The sequence below is a fragment of the Mirounga leonina genome, unplaced genomic scaffold, assembly GCF_011800145.1.
Source record: "Mirounga leonina isolate KUSES-001 unplaced genomic scaffold, KU_Mleo_1.0 Mir_154, whole genome shotgun sequence".
Taxonomy (NCBI): domain Eukaryota; kingdom Metazoa; phylum Chordata; class Mammalia; order Carnivora; family Phocidae; genus Mirounga; species Mirounga leonina.
Genome location: NW_023270389.1, coordinates 25,335,847 through 25,353,646, shown reverse-complemented (window position 1 = coordinate 25,353,646; position 17,800 = coordinate 25,335,847). Strand labels below are relative to the sequence as shown.

General features: G+C 49.1%; 1 protein-coding gene across 8 annotated transcripts in view; it reads left to right on the top strand.

Moving 5' to 3' along the window:
* Positions 1-8,324: 8,324 nt before the first annotated feature.
* NFASC (neurofascin) overlaps positions 8,325-17,800 on the top strand; it is a 181,656-nt gene continuing 172,180 nt past the window's right edge. For all 8 annotated transcript variants that reach the window (XM_035010233.1, XM_035010237.1, XM_035010235.1 and 5 more), the window contains exon 1: positions 8,325-8,421. The gene's annotated coding sequence lies outside the window, so the exon portion shown is untranslated. The remainder of the gene's footprint in view (positions 8,422-17,800) is intronic.

The following is a 17,800-nucleotide window of genomic DNA, read 5'->3' as shown; positions in this document are numbered from 1 at the left end:
TAGAAGACCCTTAACGGGAAGCCTGCACAAATGTTTATGAAATTGTGACAAGTCTTGTGTTGAGAAGCACACGCTGTCCCATCTGCCCAGTCAGATCCACCCCCCTGGGGCCACCCACCCGGAGGAGGTGGGAGGCAGGAGGCCACCCATCTTGGGCCTGGCTGAGCACTGAGCTCAGGTGTAAAGCTTACAGACAGGAAATACGGATGCTTATTTAAAACATCCTCCTGCTCACCTCCCGGGGGTTCTGTGCTAATAAATTGGCATTAATAAGATAAACTAATTGGGGGTGGCCTGGCTCACAGGCCAGGCTCTCAGCTGCTACCTCCTGGCTCCCAGTGCTGGCAGCCAGCAGGAATCGTGCCGGGGGTGAGGGGCGGGGTAGGGGATGGGGAAGAAACAGAGGAGCCCGGGATCTGGAACACAAGACCCCTGGTTTGCTGCAAACCACAGGTGATGCGTTCTCTGCTTTTCCCCAGCCCGCTGATTTGGGTCCGGTGCAGAAGGAAGCACTCTTGACCATTTGGATGTATAGTCCCCTTGGCAGAGTAACATCATAGCCCATAGGAGATGGACAGGATGGAGAGACACAGAAACCACATTTTCCTGATAGAAAACTGAGACACACGGTCACCGGATATTTATACATTTGCTGTGTACAGAGGCAGCATCCGAAAGATAGTTTGGAGGTTGAAATGTTGCAATGGATGGGACATTGCAATGGTTTATGGAAAACAATAGGGAAGACCATTGTAAATCTTACCTTACCCAGAAAATCAGTGGCTCCATGTTAGAGATCTTCTGTCGTTGCTACATGAGGACAAATATTTTCTTTGGCTATGTTTTGATACCTGGCATGATTATTTCTGGCTGCTATGTTTATTTCTCTAAGAAATAATTCCAGCAAAGTAATGTCCATTTCAAATATAAGTAGGGAAACACATTAGTTTTCAGGCTGTAAGGACAACCAGACTTCTTTATATTTTTTTCCTTTGGTCTGTTCAATTTTTATATATTTGACAATACCTAATGGCAATCCGCTTACTTCATTTAGCCCATATTTATTCAAGGGGGCATTCTTCATAGTGTACTTCTAGATGGTCTCATGCCTGTCTTAGATTACAAATGTCTGTGTAATTCTTTGACCAGCAAGGAGCACAGCACTGCATGTAGGGAGGTACTTCGAATGACCCACTCTGAACAATTTTTTTTATCTTAATTTAAATTTAAATAGTCACATGTAGCTAGTGGCTGTCATCATTCCACACTACGATCTATGTTCACCACAGCTCTGCTTTACAGGATTCCCTGCTCTCAGGAAACTTCCAGTCTAACAGGGAAGACACACATATAAGGAAACACGGTGCGATGAGTGCAGGGAAGGAGCATTTATCGTGTGCACTGCTGCCCAGATGAGAGGCTGGGTCTGGCAGAAGGAGAGAGTTTTTCCCACAGGAATTGTGTTTAAGCTGGGTCTTAAAATAGTAGTACATCACAAAGTTAAAATGAGTGAGAAGGTTTAGGAAAAGAAGTTGTTTAATGTATCTTACCCATTTGATCGTGATGACACGGATGCCCTTGTGGTTAGCAGTGATGATCACTCTGAAGGCTACTCATACAAGTAGGTTTGCAAGACAACTGCAAAAGAGAAAGCTCCTTTAATTTTTTTTAAAGTTTTATTTAATTAAGGAATCTCTACACCCCATGTGAGGTTCGAACTCACGACCCTGAGATTAAGAGTTGCATGCTCTTCCAACTGAGCCAGGCAGGTGCCCCATTTTTAAATATTATTATTTTTTTTTTAGTTTTAAGAAAAAGCTCCTTTGACAAGGGTTTTCTAAATGCCAGGATTTCCTAGCTGGGGAGGGACTGTGTTCATTCTCCTGTTTGGGGACAGGAGCAGAAAGCAACCTGCCTGGAAGATCAGTCCTTAAAGGCCCCTGGAAAACCAAGGTTTCATACATTTAGAGAGAGAAAGAGTCTGAAGCTGAGCTTGTCTTCTTGCCAGCTGGCTGGTGGGAAGTCGGAGAGAGAGAAATGTCCGCTTTCCCTACTATTGCTGGTAAACAGGTGGAGGCCTTCCACTGCAGTAGAGAACAGCTCCAAAAAATCCTTCTCTAATACACTGATGCAGATGCAATTTGCCCCAAATGATCATTGCAGATAGTCTTAAAGGGGAAATGTGCCCTGTGTGACTCCACTCTGCCTCACTCGGAGCAGGGACTGGGCTAGGACACGCCCCTAGACTCGGGGCTGGCTGCCTGCTCTTCCGGGACCTCTCCTCCTCTCCACCTGCCTCCTTGTTTACTGCCCAGTCTACTGGGAATGGAATGTCACCTGCCTAGGGTAGAAGACTAATTCCATGTACTGGGGGAGGGCCCTGCATCTGGGAGCCAACAGCTTGGTGATCAGAAGCTCAGTTCTGCCCTCAGCAGTACTGGGCAGGAGGCTAATCCAAAGGAGATTTTATTTTTTATTTTTACATTCCAAAGCAGGAAGTGGGGAAGCAGGTGGAAAGATGCTCTCTAGCCTAGAACGGGGTGGGGGGCAGAAAAGGCTAGGTACCTAAGCATGTGCCAGATGTGGGGGCAATAAAAGGGTTGGGGGAAGCATGGGGTCTCCATCCGTATGGCTGTTGAGGACCACCAGCACTGTGGGGTGGCCAAATGGGAGAAGGATCAAGGGCAGTCTCCTGGTTCCTTCCCTCCTTCCCTCAATTCTATATATAAATTGAACTATGCTCTTCCCTCTTGGCCTATAGGGAGCAGGGAGGAGATGCTGAGGGAGAGACAAGAGGAGAGGCTTATCTATCATGGCTTGTATCTTCTTGGAGGATCTATAAGAACCCGGGGCTCCCTGGATGCTTCTCCCATCAGCTTTCTCTGCACCTGCCTTCCTGCCCTCCTGCATTGTGAGGGACATAGATTACGGGAACTTTCTATTCCGGGAACTCCTTCTATTGTCCCTTTGAGCATGCTCCTCACCTTGCTTTCCTATGTTTTCATCCGCCCACCTTGCTGTCGCTGAGTGTGGCCATCACTCTGCTCTTGTTCTTCCTCATGGTGCCAGAACTTCTTCCCTACAGCACTTGTCCCCAGTGGGTCAGTGTAAGAGAGTGTGGTGAACTGGGAAGGGGGCACACTCTGGAGTCTCTGAGATCTTTGTGCAAATCCCAATTCCACCCTTTACCATCTTTAAAGTTAGCAGCAGCCCCCAAGACCACCCTCACTTCTGACATCACTTGCAAGCTTGGGCATTCCCAAGACCACCGTCGGGTTCTATAAGGTGCTAGTAGAACATCCAGAACTCACCGGAAGCTAGAACACCCAGTTATGTTTTATTACAGTGAAAGGATACAGATTAAAGTCAGCCCAGAGAAGAGGCACATGAGGCAGAGTTCAGGAGAGCTCCACATGCAGAGCTTCTAGCTGTCCTCTCCCCATGGAGACCTGGAGATAGCACTACGTTCCAGGTACGTGTTGCCAACCAGGGAAGTTCACCCAAGCCTTAGTGTCCAGAGTCTTTACTGAGGTTCAGTCATGTAGACATGGCTAACCACCCGTGTAGCTAACCTTTGTTTCTAACCTCTCTGGAGGTTGAGCTGATACGTGCCCGAAGCACCCACCATAAATCACGGTGTATGCATAGACTACCTAGCGTGGCCTCAGGCCCCCAGGTAAAGACACTTTTATCGGGCAGGACATCCCATGGGTTCAGAGATGACCTCCCAGAAGCCAAGGGCAAGGCTAGACCTCTCTTCGGGCCAGGTTAATCCTTGACCACATCTCATCTGTGTGATGTTGAGATCTTCCTAGCCTCACTGGGTCTCTCTTTCCTCATCAGCACACTGGAGGCAATGACCACCAAACTTCCTGGGTTTTTGTGACGACTAAGTGATATGACAGATGTAAAGGGCCTGGTATGTGAGAGGCTTTAATGAAAATTAGGTCCCTCCTGATATCCTCCAAGTGCTCAGTTCTCATCTAAACTGGCCCAGGGCATCACTCCCTCTCTCCTCTTCCCACCCCTTATACCAACTTACTTTCCCCCAGAAAAGGGTAATACCCTACATGTTGTTATTAAGCTGTTCTTCTTTTTAAAAAGACGTGTGTGCATTTTTTTTTAAGTGGCTCCATACCTCTTCATTGCACAAATTAACACAACATATCAGATCATTGCCCTCTGGATGGGCTACAGAGAACACCCCTATGCATACGCATCTTTGTGACTTGTGCTAGTGTTTCTACAGCCTGGATTCTTCGAGGTGGGGTTAAGGGTCTATTCAAAGTCTTGATGGAACTGCCAAACTGTTCTCCCTAAAGCCTGTATGAAGTTAAGCCTCTACCCCAAATGCACGGAACAGCCAGTTTCCCCATACCTTCTGAGGGCCATGTGCAGGAGAGTGGCTTGGAGGGCATAACAGACACTGCCGAGGCCTAGCCCTGTCCCTCTGCTTCCACCATCCCTATGCATGCCCAGTGTCCTACTACATCTGAGACTCAGTGCATGGGGCTTTCTCTTCACTTGAGCCTGGGGTTAGGCAGGGCTTTTGCCATTGATTGGGAGCAATGACATGCTAGGGGATGTGAAAGTCATTGGTGACTTGCCATTTACCAGGAGACAGGACACAGTGAGTAGGGTTTCAGGTCTAGGGTCAACAGAGTCCATGCCCACTGGGGTTTCAGCCAGAACTCAAAATACAAACTCAGGGAAGAAAAGGAAGCAGGAAGGCCAGATGAATGTCTGGAGAGAAAAAAGCAACTACTGTCTGCCCTTGGCACCGAGAAGTTCTGTCCCTGACATACTAGCAGAACAGCCTGTACCAGATCCAGGCCTGCCTTCATCCCCGGTGTCCATCACCAGCAGATGGTGTCCCCTGATCAGGATGGGCCAGTGGCTGGGGACACTGAGGCCAAGGAAACCCCTGCCTCCTCCCCATCTGGGCATCTGGGGGCCTTACACTCCCATTAGGCCTGTACTTTACTTCTTTATGCTAAGGCCATGAGGTAGGAGCTCCAGTTCAGTTTGAACCAGCAAATCACTGCATGATTCCTCTCTGTGTCATCTTCTCTTTAGGACTCGGTTATCTCAGCTATTAAAAAAAAATTAAGGGGCGCCTGGGTGGCTCAGTTGGTTAAGCGACTGCCTTCGGCTCAGGTCATGATCCTGGAGTCCCTGGATCGAGTCCCGCATCGGGCTCCCTGCTCGGCAGGGAGCCTGCTTCTGCCTCTGACCCTCCCCCCTCTCATGTGCTCTCTCTCTCTCATTCTCTCTGTCTCAAATAAATAAATAAATAAATAAAATTAAGGAAAGGAAGAGAATTAGTAGCCAACATTTGTGCAGAGCACTTGGTTTACAAAGTTTCTTATCTCCTTGGTCCTCACTTTATCCTCACTTTACAGATGAGAAAAGTAAGTCATAGAGGGATTAGGTGATCTGCCCATGTTCACCCTGCTGGTCAGCCAGGACTTTCCTGGAAAATCCTGTGTTTCTTCAACTTGCCCATACTGGAAGATTCTAACATTGTATATCTAAGATTTTTAGGGCCTGCCCTAAAATAGTGAAGTAGTTTTAAGTAGGAGCCTTCAGACACGTCTGGGTTTTGAACCATTAGTTGGGCAGGTTACTTGAGCTTTGGGTTTCTCCTGTTGAATAATTAATAAGGCAATATTTGTTAAGTGTTTATTATATGACAAACATTGTGCTACATGAATTATTTTGCTTATCCTCACAACAACTCTATGAGGTAATATAATTACCCCATTTTCCAGATGAAGAAACTGAGCCTGACGAGGTCAATAGCAGTGTCCTTCACATAGAGAAACCAATAGAGATTGGAACCTGTCAAAATGCTCCAGAGAGAATCTTCAAGGATATAAAACTGATAGACTCTCTGGCAGTTTTGAACATATGGATAGAGACAATTGATGGAAAATTTAGAGTTGAATTATAATTACCGTACATAAAACAAGGAAACAAAACATGATAATTACTAAGTCCAGAAAAAAACACAGTTTGCAGGAAATGAAAAAGTCAGTTGTGAATAGTATTTAAGTTGTCATAATAAATATTTCTTTTGATATAACCAATATCAAGATGTGACTAAATTGGGAGGTCGGGAGGGGGACAGGAAGGCTATGTGAGAGATGAAGGCAGGGCTGAAAGAGTGTCTTTTATAGGGTTTTCACTATTCATCAAGAGATAATGCCTAAACCAGAAGCAAGAAGTAGCAATTTAGCATGTTGTTTAGAGATAGGGAGGAAAAGAGCCAAAGAGGGCACCTGGGTGGCCCAGTTGGTTAAGCAACTGCCTTCGGCTCAGGTCATGATCCTGGAGTCCCAGGATCGAGTCCCACATCGGGCTCCCTGCTCAGCAGGGAGTCTGCTTCTCCCCCTGACCCTCCCCACTCTCATGCTCTCTCTATCTCATTCTCTCTCTCAAATAAATAAATAAAATCTTTAAAAAAAAAAAAAAGAGCCAAAGAAACAGCTCAGAAGAGTTGAAAGTGATGGCTTCTGGAGAGGGCAGAGCAGGAGGGAAATGTATTTCATAAGAAATCCCATAGAATGATTGACTCTGATTCAGCTATATGCTTGTATAGCTTGAATATTATTTCTTTAAAAGAAATAAAAGGAATATAAGTAAATTGCCCAAGTTGACCCAGATCTGACGTGGGGGAGGTGGGATTTGAACCCCAGCAAGCTGCCTCCGAGTTGATGCTACGGTCATTGCGCAATACAGCCTATAAAATACCTACGTCCTAGTGCTGTAAAAGGCAAGTGACTGATATATATAAGAAACCCAGCGGCTAAGGGGCAGTAAGTGGTTAGAAAAGAAAAATTAGGGCGCCTGGGTGGCTCAGTCGTTAAGCGTCTGCCTTCGGCTCAGGTCATGAGCCCAGGGTCCTGGGATCGAGCCCCGCATCGGGCTCCCTGCTCAGCGGGAAGCCTGCTTCTCCCTCTCCCACCCCCCCTGCTTGTGTTCCTGCTCTCGCTATGTCTCTCTCTGTCAAATAAATAAAATCTTAAAAAAAAAAAAAAAGAAAGAAAAGAAAAGAAAAATTATTTTCTTTCTCCTGTTGAGCTAGCCATGTGGACACTTCTGGTAAGGAAGGGAGGGGTGTCCTGCCCTGGGTTCAGGCCTGAGGGGCCCTGGTGCTCTGAAGCACTTTTCTCTAAGTTCTCTAAGTGTCCCTCCAGTGCCTGGGGACAGTGTCATCTGGATGGGGCTCCCCAGTTTCCAGATTCTCCCCTTCAGAGAATTTTCCAACGCTGTACATTCCCTCCTGCCTCTCCCCAACGGCATTGACCAGACACCCCCAGAAGCCCCAAGACTGGCTGCTACAGGGCCATCCCAGGGCCTGTGGTCAGAGGACTGTGTGAGGTCAGGCTGCCAGAATGATGCTGAGAAAAGATTTTGAGTGAGATCAGATTGTTCATATAGACGAGGGTCCTGCAGAAACTTTTGCCCAGGGTCCCGGACGCCCACCGGCAGCTATGCTCTCAGGCCCTGCCGTATGGACCTTCCTCTGTTTCCCATGACACAGTCCTTATCCAATAGCTCTGATTGCAGGTCTCAAAGCAGCCAACGGGAAGAGCGGAACATTTTGTCAGTTACCTGGAGGATTCTGTCCTCAACTTTTCACTGTTCAGTGGAGGAGGACACTGAGGAAGTGTCATGTCCTTGTGAGAGACAGTCACAGCGCCAGGAATAACACTGAGATCTCTGGCCTCCCAGTCACTGGATTTCTTCCACCCTATCTCAAGTTTGGGACGGGGCCTGGGCCCCCATAGGGCAGAACAAAATCTCCCGTTTTTAAAAGACCACGCTAAGCGCCAGCAGGAATCACAACTTTCTTACATCCCCAATCCGGGATCACAACTTTCTTACATCCCCAATCCGGGATCCAACAATTCTTGTCAACTAACGTCCCTGGAGAGCCTACCCCAAGCGAGCAAGCCTCCCTGGGAACACAAGCTCTCCGACACATTTCTGCCTCCAAGAAGTCAGTCTGACGGTGGAGGGGCATTTACAGGACAAAACCGGATACCGCGGGGGCTTCACGGACGCTCCTTTTCAATGCCCGTGGCTGGGTGAGGAGAGAAAGCAGGAGCTTGCGTCCCCCGCCCGCGGCGCAGGCCTCGCGAGCCGCTCCCCGACGCGCCCGGCGGAACGGCGCCCGGAGCATCTTCCCCCGCCCTCCTCCGTCCGGGTCCCCGCTCGGCGCGCGAAGGGAGGGGCGCGGGGGCGCGCACGCAGGGTGGCGGGGGCGCGCCGGCCGCCCGGGGACGCGCACGGGCTCGTCTCTGCCCTAATGCGGCGGCTGGCGGCGAGAGGCGCTGCAGGGGACGTGGGAGAAGTGGCGGCGCCGGCGGCGGACAGCACCGACTGCGCCCAGGGCCGGAGCCCGCGCCCTCCGAGGTAGGCGAGCGCGGATACCGGAAGGGTGGGGGTGCGGTAGAACGGGGGTCGTGGAGACGCATCTAGCGACACCCCCTTGTTCCCGCCCTCCTCTGCCCGTCTCCATCCCCCGACCTGTCCCCATCCCCCTCGGACCATATCCCCGTCCCTTCTCGTCTTCACACCATCACCTGCCCAGAATCCATCCTGCCCAGAATCCATCCCCGTCCCTTCTCGTCTCCACACCATCACCTGCCCAGAATCCATCCCCAGTGGGATATCTGCACCCACCCCCATTCAGCTCCCACCCCCCTACCTACCCCAACACCCTTAATGTCTCATTGGCGGCCTCCCCTCCCCCTTCCTGCATCCTCCACCTCTTCCCCTTGCCTTCTGTCCCTGCCTCATCCACAGCCCTGCCCTTATACCTGTTTACCTCCACACCCCGCTTTGTATGACCCCATCTTTCCTACCCCTCCCGTCAGCCCCTCTCCTTGGCCTCCCCTGTCCTCATCCCGATCTCGTATCCCCATCACTCCGTGTGCCTGTCTCTCCATCTGCTCCCTCAGTTTCTGTCCTCCCCAGGTCCCCCTGCACACCCTGTCCTAGCCCCTTCCCAGCCGCCTCTTGGTTTCCTTCTGCACCGTAGTCCCTCTCAAGAACCCTATCTTCCTCTCCTGGGCTGTTAGCTGGCCTGCCACCCATCACCTTTCCCATTCGCCCTTCCTGGTGCTCTGTGTAGCCACACGGCTTGTCCTGAGCCCCCATCACCTGACACGGGGCCTTCCTTCCCTGCTTGGGGAGGCCTGGGGCTCTGAAGGCCCTATGTACCCGCAGTTGCAGGATCCACTTATAACCCCTTTCTGCATGTTTGATCCAATTCACGGTTTGGGGGTGGAGGATGCTGCGGGCTAGTAGGCCTCTTATGTTCCTCCTCGGCCACCCTCTTCCCCTAGCTGTTCAGGTTTGTTTCCTAGATGGACTGGGGGAGGGAGTGCTAAGCATAGGGAAACTAGGTTGGGCAAGAGGCAGGGTCCAAGGGAATGGCTGAGGGCCTCTTCCTGGTCCTGTTCTGAGCCCTGGGATGCAAAGGCCTGGATGCGGAGCCCCACTGGAGGGTTGGAGAATTTTGGATTTTAGAGAGAATTCTTCCTCAGCCTCCAAGTCAGCACTTTGGCATCAGGCGCTGTCATGAGTGCGGCCCATGGGCTGGGCTGAGAGAGGGCAGAGTGCTGAATCACCTAGACTCTGGTCCCCATGGCAACCCCTCCTCTGCCCTGAGCCAGGTTCTGCTCCTGAGTCCTTCCTTGGCATTTGGCAGTGGGCTGTGTGTGTGTGTGTGTGTGTGTTGGACAGAGATGCCTCCTCCCTCAGTCTGGAGGAATGGATGACAGTGCCCCTTTCCAGCCTGTCTGTCTGCCTGGGATGAGGGCCTGATGTATCTTATCTACCCTTGGAACTGTGATGAGCCCTGCTGGGGCCCAATCAAAGCTCCAGCAAGGGGGCAGACTGCAGACCTTTGAGACATGGCTGGGCAGGAGTTGAATTGTTTGTATGGGGCCAGAGACTGGCAGGTTCAGAACCCACTGAACTTGAGACATGAGTAGGAGAAGCCCAGGGAAAATGTGTGTGGTGAGTGGAAGCTCCCGAGGATAGGGGCCATACCAGCTGTGGGAGTGGGGAGCCGGGAGAAGAGGGAAGGCAGAGACCTGTCCTCCCCTCTGGTTTGGGGATGGTTAGATCTGGTGGAATTGCACTGCAGGAGGAATTGAAGGAAATGCGGGGGGGGGGGGGGGGGGGGGGGGGGTGGTGTCATTCTAACCTTTTGTCTTGACCAAGTTGGCACTTCTTTGTGTGTGTGTGTGTGTTGAGAAAACTGATGGGTTTTCCTTTTTTACTTTTTTTCTTTTTCTTGAGTCGCACTTCTGAGGGGTTAATATCTTCCCCTTTGGATTCAGCTGAAAGTGTGTGTGTGTGTGTGTGTGTGTGTGTGTGTGTAGATAAAGAATGAGAATAGCACAAATGAGGAAAAAGACTCATTCACATTTAACCCCACAATTGAGTTTGCTACCTCGGACAGGGAATGACAGCCCAATTCCTGTCTTGGGAACTTCGGCTAAATCCCCAGGGCTTAAATTAGGGGTTAAGAGCATATTGCTGATGGGTTCTGTCCCATCTCTCTAGGAGTCCCTCACTTTAGAAATCCAAGTGTTTGGACTCCAGCTCACGTGCGACAACCCTGAAGGGGACTTAGGCACTGCCTGGTGGCGGGGGGGGGGGGGGGGGGGGGGGGGGGGGGGGGGACGTGCGTCTAGGGGGATGGCTGTCCTACCCTTTGTCACCTTTCTGCGCCCCTTCCCCTCATAGGGGGCGGGGCGGGAAGCTGCCCCAGGCGTTTCCTGGCCCGGGGAGGAGGCAACACCTGGAGCTGTCCGGGAGAGCTGATTGGATTAAGGTTCTGACGTTGAAATGCTTGATTGGGGCTGAGGTTATGTGGGGGATTCTGATAACAATGTACATATTTTGCTGGTTCTGCGCAATGAATCTCACCCCACATCCCTTGTTTGGCATCACAGAGGCTTCGCAGAGATAAACCAAGGCACACAGAAAGATAAACCAAGGCACACATCACCTGCCCAGAATCCATCCCCAGTGGGATATCTGCACCCACCCCCATTCAGCTCCCACCCCCCTACCTACCCCAACACCCTTAATGTCGGCCGGCTCCCCGGAGAGCTGGAGCGAGGTGAAGAGAGCTCCCCGTGGGCTGAAGCAGATTGGCCTCCGGGGCTGCTGTGTTCAGGGGCACTGGGAGGAGGAGGCTGCTCTCTGGGGTGGGGGGAGTTCTGGCTTGGATGTCTGAGGAGGAGGTGCAGAGGGAGGTCCCTTTCCTGCAGTGACGGAGGGACAGAATTCCAAGGCTCCCATCACTCTGTTGTTGCATCTTGTTCCCTTCCCTTGGTACCACTGTCCTCCAAGACCATCCGAGAGCTGGGTTGTGAGGATCATCACTTAGTCTTTAGAAAAAAGAAATCCTTAGGACACCAGAAGGCCAGAAGAGGGGGAAGCAGAGAAGTTCAGTCCTCAGTCTGTTTGGCCTGGAGGACTGGGGGCGGGGGGTGGGGGGTGGGGGTGAAGAGAAGTGAGAAGAACTTAAGGCCGGCTACATACTTATTTATTTAGCAAATACAAATGAACCCCACAGTGTGCTGTTCTGCTCCGTGTGGGGATTGTAGGGATGAAAAGTGAGGCAGCGTCTGGTCTCTTAGAGCTCCCACTGTCGTGGAAAAGAGAGACAAGTAAACAGACAAATGCCACAGATAAGCTTGAGTGAGAACATCTGGACAAGGATGTTGAGAGGCAGATCCTTCATTCCCGTGGTATCCGCCCCTCTCCTCCAGAACCATGAAGACGACTGGGTGATTCTTTCCAGAAGAGTAGGTCAGGTCTGGCCCTGAAGTTGACTAAGGAAAAGGATGGAAGAGGAGGTGACATATATAAGATATTACCAGTTCCCTGGCTTTAGGGGGAAGAGAAATGTCCCTTGGACAGTTGAACCCAGTGACTGGGTGCTGCCCTAGCCTGATGGGAGGAGGGACCCAGAGGGAACTCTCGGACAAGATCAAGGCTACTCAACTCTCCCATTTCCATCTCCTAAGCCCTTGTATTTTAGGGGCAAATTGTGGTCTGGGTATGCTTAGAATGTTAGAGGGAGTCAGAGGAAAAGAATCCCAGTCTGCCCTCCGGGAGTTCACTATCTGATGGGGAAGCAGCAAGTGACATGCACAGGTACATGCTCAGAAACAAGATAAGTAGGAAAATCAGGAGCTCTGGTATGTGGGGAAGGGTCTTGGAGTCCTGGGGAGGTCAGAGTCAGGTGGGAGTCATCAGAGAAGTCCCGATTGGGGAGGGGGGTGGTTTTGAAGTTATACTCTTGAGCACAGGTCACCATGAACATCCATATTTGAACTGGGAAAGAATGTAAGGATGGAGACACTCAGTCGTATCTGTCTGAGGAGCACCCTTCTTCCCCACACACTAAATTTAGTTCATTTCATTAGTGTGTCCTGAGTCTTTGAATATATCCCGGGAATTGTGCTAGGGGTTGAGTGTATGAGTGAGGTGGAGAGACAGAAACGAAAACAAATTAAAATTCAGTACCAGAAATGCTATAACAGAGGTTAGGTGAGTTCCTGGCATTGTAGGAGCATGGCTGAGGGGTCATGGTAGACAGTAGGACCTGGAGTGATTGTATTCCACTGTTTAGATAGACCCTGTTTTGGTCAGAGCAGCTTGATGTCAAATTTTTGAGCATTTACTCAAAATACCCAGCTAGAGCCCATGCCTAGCTGCAAGGACAGAGGTTGGATGCATATGGCTTGGTCCTTGGGACTGTAGGGGAGAGCTCTGGGAGCTAATGGCTATGCTGGGTGCATGAGTAGGCACTTCCAAAGCTTTGCTGACCTGGAGCACTGGTCAGATTGTGCCAGCCAACTTGAGAACTATTGAGCCACTCTCCTTTCCTTAGATCTTGAGGCAGGCCAAGAAAAAGAAAAGTATCATGCTATAATAGTCATCATTATAGATTGTTTGCTATGTGCTAGGCACTCTACTATGTGCTTTATATGCATCATTTCGTTTAATCTTCATAAGGGTTAACCCTATAAGAAGAAGTATTGTTAGGATTCTGGTTTTATATATATATATATTTTTGATTTTATTTATTTGACAGAGACACAGCAAGAGAAGGAACACAAGCAGGGGGAGCGGGAGAGGGAGAAGCAGGCTTCCCACTGAGCAGGGAGCCCAATGCGGGGCTCGATCCCAGGACTCTGGGATCATGACCTGAGCCCAAGGCACACGATTAACGACTGAGCCACCCAGGATTCTGGTTTTATAGATAAGGAAGCAGACCCAGAAAGGTGGTTATTTAAGATTGAGCAACAGGTAAGTTGTAGAGCTAGCATTTAAACCTGTTTTTGTTTGCCATCGAAGCCCATGCACCTCTCCTATATATTATAGGAGAGGAAAAATAAAAACCTGGGATGTTTTATCCAGTGGCCCAAGGCTCTCTAGGAAAATCTGTTGGAAAGGCTCAGTTAGCATGCATATTTGAGTACCTACTATGTCCTTCTGAAGGATACAGAAACATGGTTCCTGCTTTCAAATGGGGGAAATAAATGGAAACATATGACAACTCTTAGGAATCATGTACGACAGTATGTAATTAAGTCTTCAGACCCTGGAGAGTAGAACTTCAAAGGAAGGAGTGATCCCTGAGTATGGCTAGTGGAGTCAGGGAGGTGATCCACATAGTAGAGACTACTCAGCCTTTGAGGTCAGACTTACATTCAAACCTTGGTTCTTCCATTTACTAGCTGAGGAGTTGCAGCTTCCCCACCTGTAACGTGGGGATATTAACATGAACCTTGCAGAGCTGTTATAAGGATTAAATGTGATAAGGCAGCGAAGGCCCCAGCAGAGTACCTGGCTGGTAATAAATACTCATCAAGGGGCACATGGGTGGCTCAGTCGTTAAGTGTCTGCCTTGGGCTCGGGTCATGATCCCAGGGTCCTGGGATCGAGCCCTCCATCGGGCTCCTTGCTCAGTGGGAAGCCTGCTTCTCCCTCTCCCGCTCCCCCTGCTTGTGTTTCCTCTCTCGCTGTGTCTCTCTCTGTCAAATAAATAAATAAATCTTTTTTTTTTAGATTTTATTTATTTATTTGAGAGAGAGAATGAGAGAGAGAGAGAGCACATGAGAGGGGGGAGGGTCAGAGGGAGAAGCAGACCCCCTGCTGAGCAAGGAGCCCGATATGGGACTCAATCCCGGGACTCCAGGATCATGACCTGAGCCGAAGGCAGTCGCTTAACCAACTGAGCCACCCAGGCGTCCTAAATAAATAAATCTTAAAAAAAAAATACTCATCAAATGCTAGCTGCTCTTCACAGAGGAGGTGAGAATGGAGCTGAGCTCTGAAGTATTGGTAGAATTGGTAGAAGAGGAGAGTATCCTAGATGAGGGAACCCACCAGGTATATAAATAAAAACCTGATGGGTTCAGGTTCTCTTGGAAAGAAGTGACCTGACTCATCTAGCCTGCTCTCTCCTGATCCTTGCAGTAAAGTCTTACAGGAAAAGGACATCACCATGAAAAGCATGAGGGGCTTCAGTTTTATGTCTGGCCCCATCATTAACAGACCTTAAATGTGTTTCTCTCTCTGTAAAACTAGAAGATTGCTCGAAGTCTCTTGTCCCAGAAGCTCACGTCTCTGGAATTTATGTCATTGACTGATTTCTTGTCCTGCCCTTCTTCTCCCAAATGTCATGCCTTGATAAAGTTAGAGTGCCTGGGGTGCGGTGGGCTCATTCCCTTGGGCTGTTATCATCCCCTCCTCGGTCCTACAGCTCCCTTCTCTGGGAAGCAGCTGCCTGAGCATCTGCCTTCTCCTCCTTCACCTGCTCCTCCTCACTCATCCCCTCCCAGGCTGGGCCAGCCCCTCCTCAAAGGCCGCCCTGGCAGCCCCTCTCCCCGTCATTATGATGCTAATCGTGTTGTTAATTTTTCTGAGATGCAGAAAGAAAGCCCCAATCTGTTCTAATGAATTTAATTAGAGAGGGGCTTGGAGGGCTTCAGAACCTCTTACCAGGATCACAATAAACAGAGTTAACGAGATAAACAGCCTGGGATCAGCGGCTCAGGGGTAGGAAGAGAGGATTTCTCACTCAGTCTTAGAATGAGGAAAGTCCCCTCACCCCGAGTTGGAGGAAGACTGTGTGAGCTGCTGTCTGCCATGTGGGCTCCCATTTGGGCTGTTTCCGCCGGCCCCACCCAGCCCCATGTTCAGAGCTTCATACCTAGTTTTGCCCTTCAGTGGCAAATGAATCTCTGGAGAAGGTCCTATCATTGTCATCATCATCACCAAGTATTTGTTGAGCACCTGCTATGTGCATAAGTGGTACTGCATCCTCTTCTGGAGGCTCGTGAGACCCCGTCTCCTCCCTAAAAAGGAAAGAAGATATGTGTTCAGATATAAGAAACATTTGCTAATTTCAGACAGTAAATGCTAGAAAATTGGCAGGACATTATGTTGGGCATAGGTGATCTGGAAAAGCCTCTTGTGAGAGGAAGTACTTGAGGTCTTGAGATACCAAAACTTGAAGACTTAATAATCAGAACTCCTGGAGTAAGAGCAGGAATGTGCAGGGGACCTTTGAGTCAGGATGAATAAATGGTATGGCTTGGGTATTAGGTGCGTGTAATTCAGCAGTGAGGTATGTGTCTGGGGCGATTTATTGAGATGTAATTGTAGAGGACCCTGAGTGCAGGAGTCTTTACTCTCCTACCCTGGTTGTGCTGGAGTCTCCCTGCCTTCCTTTTCTGGAAACTTAGCATGGCCAGCTTGGGGAAGGGCCTAAAGAAGGATGGTTTTTGTGCTGAGCTCACTGTCCTGGATCTAGTTTAGGCCAAGGGGGTGGGGGTGGATTGACCAGATGCTAAGTTTTGTTCTCTGATCTTGTGATTTTCTGGGATGCGAGTGAATGGCTGGCAGAGCAATTCCAAGGACTCTTCCCGGTAAGAGTTCCTCCTTCTTTACTGATGCTGGCCAATTTGCCTTGGCAGTAGCATCTTTTGCAAGTATTCAGTGGAATCTTCCAGTTCCAGGGTCAGTGAGTTTCATAACTCGTCTCTTTATATTACTCAGAGTCCTCAGAGTGTGCGTATGTGATGCGTGTCCGTGGTTGTGCATGCATGTTGCCTATGATTAGTGAAATTATTCCGACTAGATTCTGATTCTAGTTTGATCTTTATTTGCAACACAACAAAACATTTGTGAGCCTTACTTTCTCCAGGTGCAAGGGAGGAAGAGTCATCCCTGTATCTTATCGTGTGTAGGTCCATAAGCTGAATGCTTTGAGAATAGGATTTTAAACATGAGGAGGTTTTATAACTAGGATTTTGACAGGAAGTATAGTATTGAGCTGAAATTTTAAGTCGGTTCTCTGTCCCCCTTGGAACTTCTACCTGTGAGACTAGACAACGTTTTATTTTGGGGCATCACCAAAGATGATGATGCCTTTTGTTATTTGCCAGAGTCTGTCTGAGCTTATGCATAATTAGTGGTGAAGTTAACACTGCTGTCAGCTGTTGGTTGGCCTGTTGGTCAGTTGTTGTGTTTATATGAGAGACACTGTTATAATACCCATTGTGTGGTATTTTTCCACACATTGGTGGTGACATGTTCTTTATGAAAGAAAATGCCTTTGATGCCAAAGGCAATTTTCCGATGCTGACGTAGGCAAGGACAGGACAGAAACTAGATCTCTTTCTGATCATCATCACACACTGAGTGGAACTGAAGGCTTTGGGACTCATGTTGGGAACTAAACCAGTTCTCTGAATGACCCAAGCCCTGGGTTATGCCTTGTGGGTTTTTTAAAAAATATATTATAAAATATATATATTTGTTGCACCTGCCGTCTGTCTTCAAAGACTCTACTATTTGCATGGCACACTTCTAGGTGGCTTCTTGTTTTGAGAGCATCTTTAGTCTCATAGAATGTTAGAGATGGTCTAATCCAAGATCATTATTTTACAGATCAAGAAACGACTCAAAGGGCTACATATTTTGCTTGTGGCTGCATGGCTAGTTGCTAGAAAAGGTAGCTCTTCCACATACTGGACCACTGGGAACTTTAAAAACTACAGATAAACCTAGTAATTGTGCAAGAGGATAAGTAATTAAGTTCCCTAAAGCATTATCTACACCAATAATGCTTTGAGATATCAGAGAAGAGAGGAAATTAATGTAGACTAAAGTCCTTTGGGAAGGTTTTGAAGTGAAGCAGGGGCTGGTTTGGGGCTCTAGGGATGGGTAGGTTTTGAATCGGTGGAAGAAATGGGCCTTTCTGGTGGGGTAAGGGAGCAAAATCAAAGGTTTACAGGAGGGAAGCTGTGGTCAGGCATTGCACTGGCCAGGCTAGAGCAGTGGACTGGAGGGACTGGCTGGGGCCAGAGTGCAGAGAATCTTGACCCTGACTGAGTGATTGGTGAGGAGCATTTGAAGCTTCTTGACTGAGCTTGCTCAGTGTTTGAGAGATAGTTCCTTCTGAAGAGGTGTTTGGGCAAAGGGTAATGCTGGAACTTTCTCTTGGGTGCTGGCCGGGAGCTTGTTGCTGTCCGGGGTGCTGACCTGCCTCTGAAAGATTTTTCTCTCCAATGATGCCAGGTTAGAATGTAAAGCCAGAGAATGTTTAGAGCAACCCAAACGGATCTAGAAAACAATTCTGGCCAGGACTAAGTAGTACGTGGGCTTTCTGGCATCAGCCTAGTTTACAGCATCTGACTTTGCGGTCCTTGTAACAAAAGCAAAATTATGGATTGAGGGAACTAGTAAATGG